The sequence below is a fragment of the Lycium ferocissimum genome, chromosome 10 (assembly GCF_029784015.1).
Source record: "Lycium ferocissimum isolate CSIRO_LF1 chromosome 10, AGI_CSIRO_Lferr_CH_V1, whole genome shotgun sequence".
Lineage (NCBI taxonomy): Eukaryota > Viridiplantae > Streptophyta > Magnoliopsida > Solanales > Solanaceae > Lycium > Lycium ferocissimum.
Genome location: NC_081351.1, coordinates 12,937,354 through 12,951,127, shown reverse-complemented (window position 1 = coordinate 12,951,127; position 13,774 = coordinate 12,937,354). Strand labels below are relative to the sequence as shown.

At 37.6% G+C, this 13,774-nt stretch overlaps 1 pseudogene; it reads right to left on the bottom strand.

Annotated features, from left to right (window-relative positions):
• Positions 1-558: 558 nt before the first annotated feature.
• LOC132035098 (sugar transport protein 5-like) lies at positions 559-13,768 on the bottom strand (annotated as a pseudogene).
• Positions 13,769-13,774: the final 6 nt, after the last annotated feature.

The window sequence follows — 13,774 nt, the reverse complement described above, 5'->3', positions numbered from 1 at the left end:
TTATAAATAAATATTTCTATGTATAAAATGTGTTTGAAATTTTATAAATGTAATGTCGGGTTGGTTTGATTCGGTTTGACTTTTTTGAGTTAAAACCAAACCAAACCAATAGTGTTCGGGTTTTTCTTTTTAAAACCAAACCAAGTCAAACCAAACCATTAGTCGGGTTTTTTTTCGGTTTGGTTCGGATTATCGGTTTGGTGCGGTTTGTCGGTTTGCTTTGTACACCCCTAGCGAGCATGTTTATCTACTCTATAATTTCTATTGTACTATTTCATTGGGTGTTGTTTTCTGTTATAATTAAGATAAGTTTCTATTTGGATGTACTGAACTTTTGATTTTTGCTTTTACAGGGTCCTATAGGCTTCAAAACATATGTCATCTCATAATTCCATTTTGCACATGTCAGTTGTTACATTGAAACCAATACTTAACTTTAAATAACTACTCAATCACTAAAAGAGTAACTATAAACTTCTATTTCCAGTGATCCCTTATGTTAGAATTCCTCTTTTTAGATTACAAAAGCAACTGCATATAAACTTTTGTATAATCAACTCAACTTCTTTGTTGTGGCACTAGGTGATCTTTTAACATATCTACCCCAAAACCAGTGGTTCTCCCACACTTGATGCATGGAATTCAAAGCAAAACCTTTAGTCTCAGGCATGAACATCACAATAAAAATGGTCATAACAGCAATCCAACCAACAAAGAACAAGAAAGCCCCATACTTGAAGTGGCAAAGCATGGCCAAGAACGTTTGAGACAGCACGAATGTGGTGGCAAAGTTCACAACCACACTTATGCTCAGCCCCAGTGGTGAAGACCCTCAGCAAAAAATTATAGTGTATATATAGGGTAAATTTTTTGTGTTTATATACATATATTAACTTTTGAACGCCCTGAACAAATGCAAAAGCTTAGCCCAAGCGGTCCAGGGTGTTCAAAATTGTCTCTATCCTAGGTTCGATCCCCAAGGACAACATAGTTTTTTTATAGTTAACTTTTATTATTTTTTTCGAATCCCCTGAGTGAAAATTCTGGATCCACCACTGCTCAACCTAGTTGATCGAATGTTCATTGGAAATATTTTGCTTGGAATGAGCTAGCTTAGAGGACCCCATGACCAACCAAAACCAGCAGCATATATACACATCAAGGCAAGTACTAAGGCAGCATATTGTTTGCTAAGGTGTTTGCTTCCATTTTCACCTATTGAAGCTGCCAGTGTAGAAGCAATTGCTAGCTTCACCAACATTAAGCGAATGATGCAATTAGCATAAGGATCTAAGCCATATATACCGACAGTATAAAGTTGTTTTGCCCTATTAGTCTAATTTAACCTGTTATAACAAGCTAATTACTCTATGTTCGTGGTTAAGAGATCAAACTTGTTGTAAACAGTTACTTGTTATTTCCAGTCAATTTAACTTGATGAAGTGAGAGAACTATGCACCACACTACATAAAAGTTAAAACTCTTTGCATACTTATATACCTGGACCCTTAATAAGACCTTACCAGTGGCACTTTAATTAATTATGTGTGCTTCTATTTTTCAAGTTACCTTATTTGGCTTGCTGTAGAGGAAAGAGATAATTACTTCCCAACACCTTTAAGTGATCTAGTTTACATAATATCCAGCAAATTTTGTATATTTATACTTAGATATACATATATTCTACATATAATATACATATACTATACGTATAATATACATATCAGTGTATAGATTTTGTATATATGGGCTACTGCCTAATTAAGTTTGTCTGAAGGGACATAAACGAAAGATTCTCTAGAAAAAATTTATACACGTCAGTATACAAAACTTAAACTCATCAACTAATTATTTAGGGTGAGTTTTATCTTGGATTTTTTATGTGCATAACGAGTTGTGCCAGTTATATATCTAGTTAGAGCATGCACCTGGCAGATGAGCATTTGTACTCCGCCCTGTATGAAGAGAAATCTCCGACCAAACCGATCAACAATACTAGTAGACACAAGGATTGAACCAAGATTGACTACTCCAAGAATCACAACACTCAGTAGAGCCGAGTTATTTCCTAAACCTACTGATCGAAAAAGCACAGGTGCATAGAATGCAATGATATTAATACCACTCATTTGCTGGAAAAATGGTATGGCACTGGACATGACCAAATGAGGCCGATGTTGTCTCTTAAAGATTGTCACAAAAGGCTCTTCCTTTGAGGCTCTTGCAATTTCACAAGACTTAGTAAGATTAGCTAATTCTGCTTCGATTTCGGTGTTGCTAGTGGTTCCACAAACTTATGCCAGCTATTGCTTTGCCTGCTCCAATTTTCCTCGCTCAACTAGGCTGCTAGGTGTGTCGGAAATGAGAAATGCACCTATGCCCAAGTTATGGTCATAAAATGAGATAAATTATGGAAGACAGTGGTTCAAATCTTGTCAAAGATATAAAATGCAGGGCTGGTGTTACACCTCGCATTCTTAGAGCATGAGCATGCTACGTACTTCACCATATTAATGGAGTATCGGAGACGTTCCATGAAGTTTTGGAAGGTACAAGCCATAGGAAGTTCGTAACAATGAAGTAAAGGATGAATTACGATCTCGTAAGTAGTAACCAGGAAGGACAACCTTGAAACCAAAGGACATGACCATTATCAAGTATGATTAATGATAAATATCATGTATGGAGAGTTTTGGAAGATTCTGGGACCAAGCAAAGCGAAGAAAATAAGTTTGTCGAAAATTTGAAAAAAAAATTGGCGTAATCTCTGCATAATTTTGGGTCAAATTTGGAGGGGTATCTCTGAGTATATGATGAGTTTTAGGTGTTTCAAAAGCCTAAAATGAAGTTCATCGAGTCTAGTTCCAACGCAACAAACCGTTCGTCAATCCGACATCGGAGCAGGGAGTTACAGGCATTTTAAAACGGACAATCAGAGGAACCGGAACCTGGGCGGGAATCCGGAAAAATCCACTTAAAAGCCCACTTATGTTTTGACCCGGCCCAATCCGAATTTGGCACCTATAAAAGGGCCTCTACACTTCATTTTAGTCATTTTTCTTCAACTCCATAATCCTCTAGAACTCCCCTAACCTCTCCACACCTCTCTAGAATTTTTCACACTTCTCTCTCCACTACAAGAATATTCTTGAAGGCTCTTCTCCACCATTCCAAAACATTCTATACCATCACAAAAGAGGATTAAACTCCAAAACCCCAAGCTAAGTCATGGAGATGGATTGTTCTTGTCTCCACTTAATATTGTGATGAATTTGGTCTTGGAAGAAGTTGAGTGGGGTAGTTCTTCTAGTGTAAGGTATGTTCTCCATCCTATTTCTCATGATTAAGTTGATTTGAAGGTTTAGCAAGTCCTATAAAAGAAGAGAATCACAAAGTACGAGAGGTTGCAAATTATTAAAGTGAAGATGATGACTATGGAATGAGTTTGAAAGGAGATTTTGGATTAATTTGAGATTAAATTGAATATAATTCTTTCGATTATGGTATGTGGATATTGTTATGGTTAGTTGAGAAATTTGGAAAACATCGTGTGGGATGTTTTATGGAGCCTATTGGTGTTGATAATATTGTTGTGATGTTGGTATTGTTGTTGTTGGTTGTTGGATTGTGATTTGGCTAGGTATATAAACAGGAGACGTTCGAATTTCGTATTCTAAACGAAATTAAATTCAAGGCTTAAGATGAGCGTATGACATTGAGCCTAATAATAGTATGAATGGTTTATATGTAGATTTACGAGCTTGTAAGGGTAAACGTTGAATGACTAAGGCGACCGAAAGGTATGTTAAGGCTAGTCCCTTTCTTTCAAAAGGCATGATTCCTATGTTATGATTTCACACATATTTCCATAACCTCCTTACGTCCAAAGGTTAAAAGTTTATGATTCTTAAAGCTTCTTTACTTTCAAAAGTTAGAAGTTCATGATTCTTAAAAGCTTCTTATGATACTAAAGATGATATGTTTTCTATGATGAATATGATGACGATGATTTTAATTCTAGAAATTCCAAAGCTAGAAGTTTATGACTCTTAAAGCTTCTTATGATGTTAAAAATGAGAATGTTTTTATGAGGATTACGATGCTGATGATTTTATGCTTAAGGTCTGAAGTTATGATTTCAACGACGATATGAAAATGTTGAGCTAATTCACGATTTTCTCGATTTATTCCATTGTTGTTGATCTCACCTTATAAATTGTTCCTTCAAGGTGATATAGAGCGATAGCTTCTATTTGAACTACTATGCATGCTGTGAGTATAATATATGTGTATGGCTATTTTATGACATTACAAAGTTCTATTATTTCATTTTGAATATGCATTGCACTCATTTTCATTCTCCATGTACATATATAAGGCACAGTTGACAGGGGGTGACGCTGTGACCTTTGTTGTGTATATAAAGGCACGATTGGTGGGTGACGTGTACTTTTCGTTAAACGCGTGTATACATATGGCACGCGCGGATTGATGGGGTGACGTCGTGGGTTTTTTGTGACGTGTATATATATAGCACGCTGATAAGAGAGGCGCGACGCGGCCTTTGTTGTGACGTGTATATATATGGCACGGTTGACGGGGTGACGCGGTGCCTTTATTGTTACGTGTATATATATGGCATGTGTGACGGGGTGACACTTTGTGGCTTTTGTTGTGATGTGTATATATATGGCACGATTGACGGGTGACGCCGTGCCTATGTGGTGGTTTTAATTTATATTTGCATATTCATTAAAATGTTTCAGATGTCTTCCATGATTTTATGTACGTATTGATTTAAAAAGGTTAAAGTTGCATGTATGGTATCCGCCTTAAGAGGCAATCAAATGTACGGGTCATATTTATCCCCTGTTGTGTTTTATGCTTCTTATTATGCTATTATTCATGCCTTACATACTCAGTACACTATTGTACCGACCCCTTTCTTCGAGGGTCGCATTTCATGCCACGCAGTGTAGGCGTATGATTGAGTAGAAAGAAGTTGGCTATAGGATGTTCCCGCACTATCACCGGATTGGGCGAGCTCCATCTCGTTCGTAGTGTTGCCGAGTCAGAGTACTTATGTTATGGTATCTCGTGTATGTTAGAGACTTTTGCAGACAGTGTCCTGTGAATAGGGCGTCGAGGAGTCGATAGTTGTGTAAAGCGACCATATAGGTCGATGTATTTTTATGCTTTATTTTTTTTTAAAGATTTTATTATGACTAAAGGGTTTCTTTGAATTAACGATAAGGGAGAAGTTGGAATCTTGGATGGAATAGTAGGGCGGCCTTTCGGTAGGGTCTGGGCGCCCGCCCGCGCCCTTCGGTTTCGTGCGACGTGCGGTATCGGCGCGCTGCGTCCTAGGGGTTGTCCAAAGTCGTGTCCGTAGAGTCTTGTTTATGGTTTATCGCGCGCCACGTTTTATAAACGAGGGAGGCTACGGGCATTTAGGTTAAGCTACCGTTCTTTCACACATCTAAGATCGTGCGATAAGAGCCAAGTCATAGGAAATGAAATTCCTTGTACTAACTCTTGACTTGAGAGGAATGGTATTGACAAAGGAAGTGAATGATGACATTGGGATTATAGGGACAATAAAAGTTGAGGGAATCAGCACAGAGGTAAGTAGTGGTAGAAAGGATTATGAGTCAGCTATGGTAAGGATGTCGCAAGTATGATTGAAAATGTATAGCTAATGAATGGAAGAGGAAGTGACTAAGAAATTACAAAAGGACGATCGATAAAGGTTCGGGGTATATTCCGAGTTGTGACGCAAGAGGTAAGCTGGTTTGCATTTATGATTGTTTTCTAGATTGCTTATACAACTTCTAAAACGTGATGTCCCTTGGCCGATGAAGGAAGTAGAGATTGTACCAACCTTTTAGAGAATACGTGGTATATTTCTAGCTAACCCTTATGAAGAGGACTTTACCTCGAATTTTTTTCGGCCGGGTATTGTGAAGGTTATTTGACGATAGAGAAATTAGGTGCGATGTCGATTTATGTGTAAGGAGAGAATAGAGTAGGTGTATAAGTGAAGGTAAATTATCGTGCGGATCGATTCGAGTTGTTGCGTTAAGGTAAAAGGATGCGAGGCTGATTCTTTTAGACAAGGAGATGTGAATACAGTACGAAAAGTAAAGATTTCTACATAAAGTTATATTGCTTAAACCACGGTTTAGACGTAGAAAGATATTCTAGGATGACCTACCGATTTAGACATACGAAAAAGGGAGAAACCAAAATAGCTCGAGGGAAAATTAGAAGCATATGAGCTTTGCAATTAGATTTTCAAAATGATTGTGAGGTATGAGTCTGGCTAGTTAGTCAAAAGAGGGGAGATGTATTAAAGCTACAGATTCAGGATAAATTCAAATGGCAACGGGACATCTCGCAAGAAAAGGTGTTGAAAAGAGATAAAAAGATAAGTCACAAGTGGCTACATCGAGTATTATGTATACCCTTATGATTGATGTTACGACATGTCAAAAGTATTGATTGTCAGGCCGTATGTCAAAATCGTGGAGGTAGCAAGGCTACGCAGGGAATCGTGGTTTTCTCGAGGATTAAAGTCGATATAGCGGTAACTCGACTAACAACATAAGAAGGAGCATTAGGAAAAGAAGGTTACGATATCAAAAGGAGAGAGAGAACTTGGACAAAGCAAAACGTATACCCATCGAGGGTCAAGTAATATAAGTGAGGAAGGGGGTTAGATGAAAGCGAAAGAAAAGTGCATTTTATAGGATTAAATTTAAATAAATCAACGGGAGATAGAGCAATGTTGTACGTGACAAAGGATGAATGTGAAGACCCCCGAATCAATCTATACGTCCGCATAAATCCGAACAAGGGTTGGAAATAATGGACCAAGCGTGCATCCTCGAGAAGAAATAAACAGTCTTATGAGAGAGCGACGAGAAAAATTTTAAGCTCCCGAGACTTGACCAAGAGGATGCGAATCCATGATTGGTAAGCCTATTTAAGGAAAGAAAGTACCCCAATAAGAGATTTTCGAGCAAGGGATTCGCACTCATAACGAAACAGTCCAAAGTTTCCCAACCCAAGAGTAAAGGATGACTAATGGAAATAGGCATTGTACCAGTAAAAGAAACTATGAGGACTAAAGAAAGGAGAAGGTGTCAATGAAATGGTTAAAGGGAATTATGTGGCCGCCGATAACAAGCAAGGTTAGTGAATCAAAGAGATGGGTTGCCCGTGGAAAACAAATCGAAATTATAAGACAATAGTTAGGTGAAAGATGCAAAGATGCGATCACGAAGAAAACCGATTTTTTTTTAAGTTAGTTATATAGCTATATATGTGTGCACAAGTTGTAGTATCATAAAGGAATATGAAGACTCGACGAAAGAAAAAAGGAAAGGGTGTACTTTGTGAGGATTTCATGTTAAGAACAAGAGCTGACAGAGCACTAGAAGGACTATGATGCATAGCTGCGATGCAAACACGTAGTTAAGGAGAATTACGGGACAAATGAGCTAAGATAATGAAAGGACAAGTCGTGGGAATGGATGCTGTTGAATATCAACTTTCAATGGTATAGTATAGACATAACTAGGAATTCGGAACCTAGAGAAAGGAGAATTTCAAGGATATTAAGAAGATAGTCGTGGAGAAAGACTGGGGCTAAAAGAGCGTGGTATAGTTGGACACTCCATAAGGGGCTTAATGAATCCGATGTTGGCATTAATTCATTAACCTAGGGGACTACTAGTCATGAGAGGTAGAAGTGAAAAGACAATAAAGAAGGCATTTGGATTGTATCCGATATGTATAAGCATTTTGATTTGATACAAGAACTCAACTAGAAAAAAGGAAAACAAGTGAAACCATGCGATGAAAAGAACTCGGCATTATATGGAATAGAGGAGTTGAAGGATCGCTAAGGTCGGCCGATACGACTATCAAAGACGGTTAACACTTAAAGGTTACAGTATATGAAAGCATCCTTTAAAAGGGGGGAAGAACAAATTCAGTTCTAAGATGAGCTATAATATTCCAAAGCTCAAGAAAGGGAAATCTTAGCACTAGAAGAGATGAAAGTTTTGGCAAGAGGCATAAGTATAGGGAGTTCAATGATCTCCAAAGGAAAGGGAGATAGTATGCCTATGAATAGAAAGACGGCGGTGCTACCTAAGATTAGAAAGTACCTACAAGTCGTGAGTCACAAGTCGCTATCATATCAAATGTGAGAGTATATGTTATAGAACCATATAGATAATCATCTTGATGCAATGGCAGACAAAAATGATGTAAGGACAACGATAGGGAGTTAAAGAAGAACATCGGCTTATTTAAGTCTCAAATGATCACCGGTACAAGAGAATCAAGGACTTAAGAGGAAAACATACTCGTATCAAAAGGAAGTTATGATTAAGTAGGATTTTATCTTAGTTCCATGTTTATGAGTTTATATTGCAATTATGCTAAAACTGAGGAAAGGAAATTATAGGAAAAGTTCAGGTATGAATAGGATGATATTGTAAGGAATTAAAGAGTTCGACCAAGGAATTAAAAAGGAGATGATGTGGTATGTATATAAGGTCGACGAGTACAAAAAGGGATAATCTACAATAGCACCATGAAGCAAGCAAGGAAGAGTGCCATATCTGAACAAGGGAATTTGTCTAGTAGTAGAGAAATAAGGAGCAAGGCAAAAGAGTACAACAATTAAGAGTGCTCATAGACTGGCAGGGAGCCGTAGCAATCATGTGTTAAGACCATCTTAATGGCAACGAGTCCCGGGATGGTAACTAGCTATCAGTTGACCACTGAGTACATACATAAGAACATGAGGATATGGAACTAATGAATGAGTTTGATAGAGAATTGGGAGGATATGAAAGAAGATTAATGAGCCCATAGTATAAGAGCATGGAGATCAGGAACTAAAGGAGGACAACCATTTCAAAAAACTAATAAAAGCGTCGTAAGCTCGCAAGCTACAACATTTGAGGACGAATGTTCCTAAGGGGGGAAGGATGTTACACCTCGCATTCTTAGAGCATGAGCATGCCACGTACTTCACCATATTAATGGAGTATCGGAAACGTTCCATGAAGTTTTGGAAGGTACAAGCCATGGAAGTTCGTAACAATGAAGTAAAGGATGAATTACGATCTCGTAAGTAGTAACCGGGAAGGACAACCTTGAAACCAAAGGACATGACCATTATCAAGTATGATTAATGATAAATATCATGTATGGAGAGTTTTGGAAGATTCCGGGACCAAGCAAAGAGAAGAAAATAAGTTTGTTGAAAATTTGAAAAAAAGTTGGTAGAATTCTGGACAGAATTTTGGGTCAATTTTGGAGGGGTTTATCTCCGAGTATATGAGGAGTTTTAAGGTGTTTCAAAATCCTAAAATTCAGTTCATTGAGTCTAGTTTCCAATTCAACAAACCGTTCATTAATCCGACATCGGAGCAGGGAGTTACGGACATTTTAAAACGGACAGTCGAGAGGAACCCGAACTTGGGCGGGGAATCAGAAAAATCCACTTAAAAGCCCACTTATGTTTTGACCCGGCCCAATCCGAATTTGGCACCTATAAAAGGGCCTCTACACTTCATTTTAGTCATTTTTCTTCAACTCCATAATCATCTAGAACTCCCTAACCTCTCCACACCTCTCTAGAATTTTTCACACTTCTCTCTCCACTACAAGAATATTCTTGAAGGGCTCTCCACCATTCCAAAACATTCTATACCATCACAAAAGAGGATTAAACTCCAAAAACCCAAGCTAAGTCATGGAGAAGGATTGTTCTTGTCTCCACTTAATATTGTGATAAATTTGATCTTGGAAGAAGTTGAGTGGGGTGAAGTTCTTCTAGTGTAAGGTATGTTCTCCATCCTATTTCTCATGATTAAGTTGATTTGAAGGTTTAGCAAGTCCTATAAAAGAAGAGAATCACAGTATAGAGGTTGCAAATTATTAAAGTGAAGATGATGACTATGTAATGAATTTGAAAGGAGCTTTTGGATTAATTTGATATTAAATTGAATATAATTCTTTGATTATGGTATTGTGGATATTGTTATGGTTGGTTGAGAAATTTGGAAAACATCGTGTGGGATGTTTTATGGAGCCTATTGGTGTTGATAATATTGTTGTGATGTTGGTATTGTTGTTGTTGGTTGTTGGATTGTGATTTCGGGCTAGGCATATAAACAGGGGAGATGCTGCCCGAATTTCGGCAGATTCTAAACGAAATTAAATTGAAGGCTTAAGATGAGCGTATGACATTGAGCCTAATAATAGTATGAATGGTTTATATGTAGATTTACGAGCTTGTAAGGGTAAACGTTGAACGACTACGGCGACCGAAAGGTATGTTAAGGCTAGTCACTTTCTTTCAAAAGGCATGATTCCTATGTTATGATTCCACACATATTTCCATAACCTCCTTACGTCCAAAGGTTAAGAGTTATGATTCTTAAAGCTTCTTTACTTCCAAAAGTTAGAAGTTCATGATTCTTAAAAGCTTCTTATGATACTAAAGATGACATGTTTTCTAGGATGAACATGATGATGATGATTTTAATTCTAGAAATTCCAAAGCTAGAAGTTTATGACTGTTAAAGCTTCTTATAATGTTAAAAATGAGAATGTTTTTATGAGGATTACGATGATGATGATTTTATGCTTAAGGTCTCAAGGTATAATTTCAACGACGATATGAAAATGTTGAGCTAATTCACGATTTTCTCGATTTATTCCATTGTTGTTGATCTCACCTTATAAATTGTTCCTTCAAGGTGAGATAGAGCGATAGCTTCTATTTGAACTCCTATGCATGCCATGAGTATAATATATGTGTATGGCTATTTTGTGACATTACAAAGTTCTATTATTTCATTTTGAATATGCACTGCACTTATTTTCATTCTCCATGTACATATATAAGGCACAGTTGACAGGGGGTGACGCTGTGACCTTTGTTGTGTATATATAAGGCACAGTTGACAGGGGGTGATGCTGTGGCCTTTGTTGTGTTGTGTATACATATGACATAGTTAACAGGGGTGACGCTGTGGCCTTTGTTGTGATGTGTATATATATGGCACAGTTGACAAGGGGTGACGCTGTGGCCTTTGTTGTGATGTGTATATATATGCACGATTGACGAGGGTGACGTGTGTTTTTGTTGTTATGTGTATATATATGCTTGATTGACGGGGGGTGACGTTGTGGCCTTTGTTGTGATGTGTATATATATGGTACGATTGACGGGGTGTGTGTGGGTTTTGTTGTGATGTGTATATAAATGGCACGATTGGGGGTGTATGTGTATGCTTTATGTGGTGATGTTTTAATTTATCTTTGCTCATTCATTAAAATGTTTCAGATGTCTTCCATGATTTTATGTACATATTGATTTAAAAAGGTTAAAGTTGCATGTATGTATCCGCCTTAAGAGGCAATCAAATGTACGGGTCATCTTTATCCATTGTGTTCTGCTTCTTTATTATGATGTTATTTATGCCTTACATACTTAGTCCACTATTCGTACTGACCCCCTTTCTTCGGGGGCTGCGTTTCATGCCACACAAGTGTATACAGATGAGTTGAAGACGTTGGCTATAGGATGTTCCCAGACTATCAGCTGGATTGGTGAGCTCCATCTCAGTTCGGAGTGTTGCCGAGTCAGAGTACTTATGTTATGGTATCTCGTGTATGTTAGAGACTTTTGCAGATAGTGTCCTATGGATAGGGCGTCGAGGAGTCGATAGTTGTGTAAAGCGACCATATAGGTCGATGTGTTTTTATGCTTTATTTTTTTTAAAGATTTTATTATGACTAAAGGGTTTCTTTGAATTAACGATAAGGGAGAAGTTGTGACTCTTGGATGGAATAGTAGTATGGCACTCAGCCGAGTAGGGTCCTGGGTGCCGGTCGCGCCCTTCTGGTTTGGGTCGTGACAGCTGGCTCAAGGGCAAGGAAATTGAAGCATTTGCTTTAGGACTCAAAAGTAAAGGTCCCTTAATAAGGGATAGGCGATTTCTTTTCATATGACTAAGCTTTAACGGGTAGAAATACCCAATATCTGTGCTAGGGGGAGGTGGCAGGTACTTGACAAAATAGTTGAGGTGTTTGCAAATTGACCCTGACACCACCATTATATTTTTTAAAAAAAGAGAAGTAAACCTATGGTCATTATTGCGGCTGGAACTATGGCTAGGCCGAGGGAAAGGCGCCATCCCCAGCTGAGCTTAGAGGTGCATTAGTTTGTGCAATTTGTAGTAACAACACCAAGGCCTATAAAGAATTGGAAGCCTGTGCTGAATGCACCACGCCATTTTGAAGGTGCCACTTCTGACAGGTATACAAGAGTAGCCTCAAATATATGCACAACTATTATGATGGAATACGGTAGTTAAATGTACTTCAAACTATGTCTCCTTTGTCCCTTTACTGCTTTACATGATGATCAAACACACAGATGGTAAATACTTTTTTTGTCAAAATATAAAGCATGTATGTTCTTGAATCTCTTCATTTTAATGTTAAGAAATCCTTATATTGAAGTTTCAATTTTATCAAAAAGTTAATTTGAATCAAAATAATAATTTTACCTGAAATAATGACTTGCGATGTAAATAATTTTCACACTATATCAGATTATTTGTTGTACTTACCAAAATAAGATGACTAGACTCTATGTTTTTCTACCTGGTTAGTAAAGCCAACACCAAAGCCTAGATAAATGCGACCCAAGATGAGCATAAAAATGTTTTGAGCAGCTCTATTGATAAGAGCACCAGCAAAGAAAGTGTAGCCTCCTACTACCATTATGTTTCTTCGTCCTATGGCTGCAACGATGAGACGACCACTATGATGACACAACCAAGCTTGACTATGTAGAGTGATGAAATGAAGGCTGTTAAAACCTCACTGTCGTATACACAATATACGTTATCTTCCGCACCAGCAGATGGTGCCTTCTTCAGTATTGATGGGAAGAATCTTTCAAGGAGTGGCTTCATTGTTGTCACTCCACCTGATATACAAATTAAATCGATTAAATCTTTGCGTATGGCATAAACATTATGATCACTTATGTGAAATAGTTTTGTAACTTTAATGTTATAGACTTATAGTAGGTAAAGTTTTGTAAAGATATGACACAGGCCTAACTCACCCAAAAAGCTAGCTCATGAGGGAGATTGATCAAGTCCATATACGATCCATTCACAGCCAATGCGGTACTCTAACAAGTTCAAGTGATCATACGTGAAATTAACCCTCACAATGTCCTTTTTGTTCATTTATTTATTTCTGATTTGTACATCAGTCTGAAGTTCACAAATGAATGAGACAACATCTAGCCAGTGGTTTTGATAATATCTTAGAAATTTTCTTTCCAAAAATAAATAGCATATCTTCTTTCCTTTCCCTGTTAATAGGCAATTTTCTATGACTCTTATGAATTCACAATTTTGGATTAACTCTTGAAAAGAAATGCTCAGGAAGTTCCTTATAAAATGCTTATCGGAAAACAAAATGAGTTTTTTGAGTGCAACTATATTCTACAGTTACAGTTGTTTCAAAGCCGGAGAACTGGAACTCGATCAGTCTAATAAAATGGACAATGAAAAAGAAAAGAAGTACATTTACCTTAAATTCCAATGTCAAATCCGAAAATGAGGCCACCTGATGCAACAACAATGCTAGTGATGACAACCGCAAATGTTATCTTCCCATTAAAGCGGTTATCGTTAACTTGTCCATCAACAGCCATGCCGCC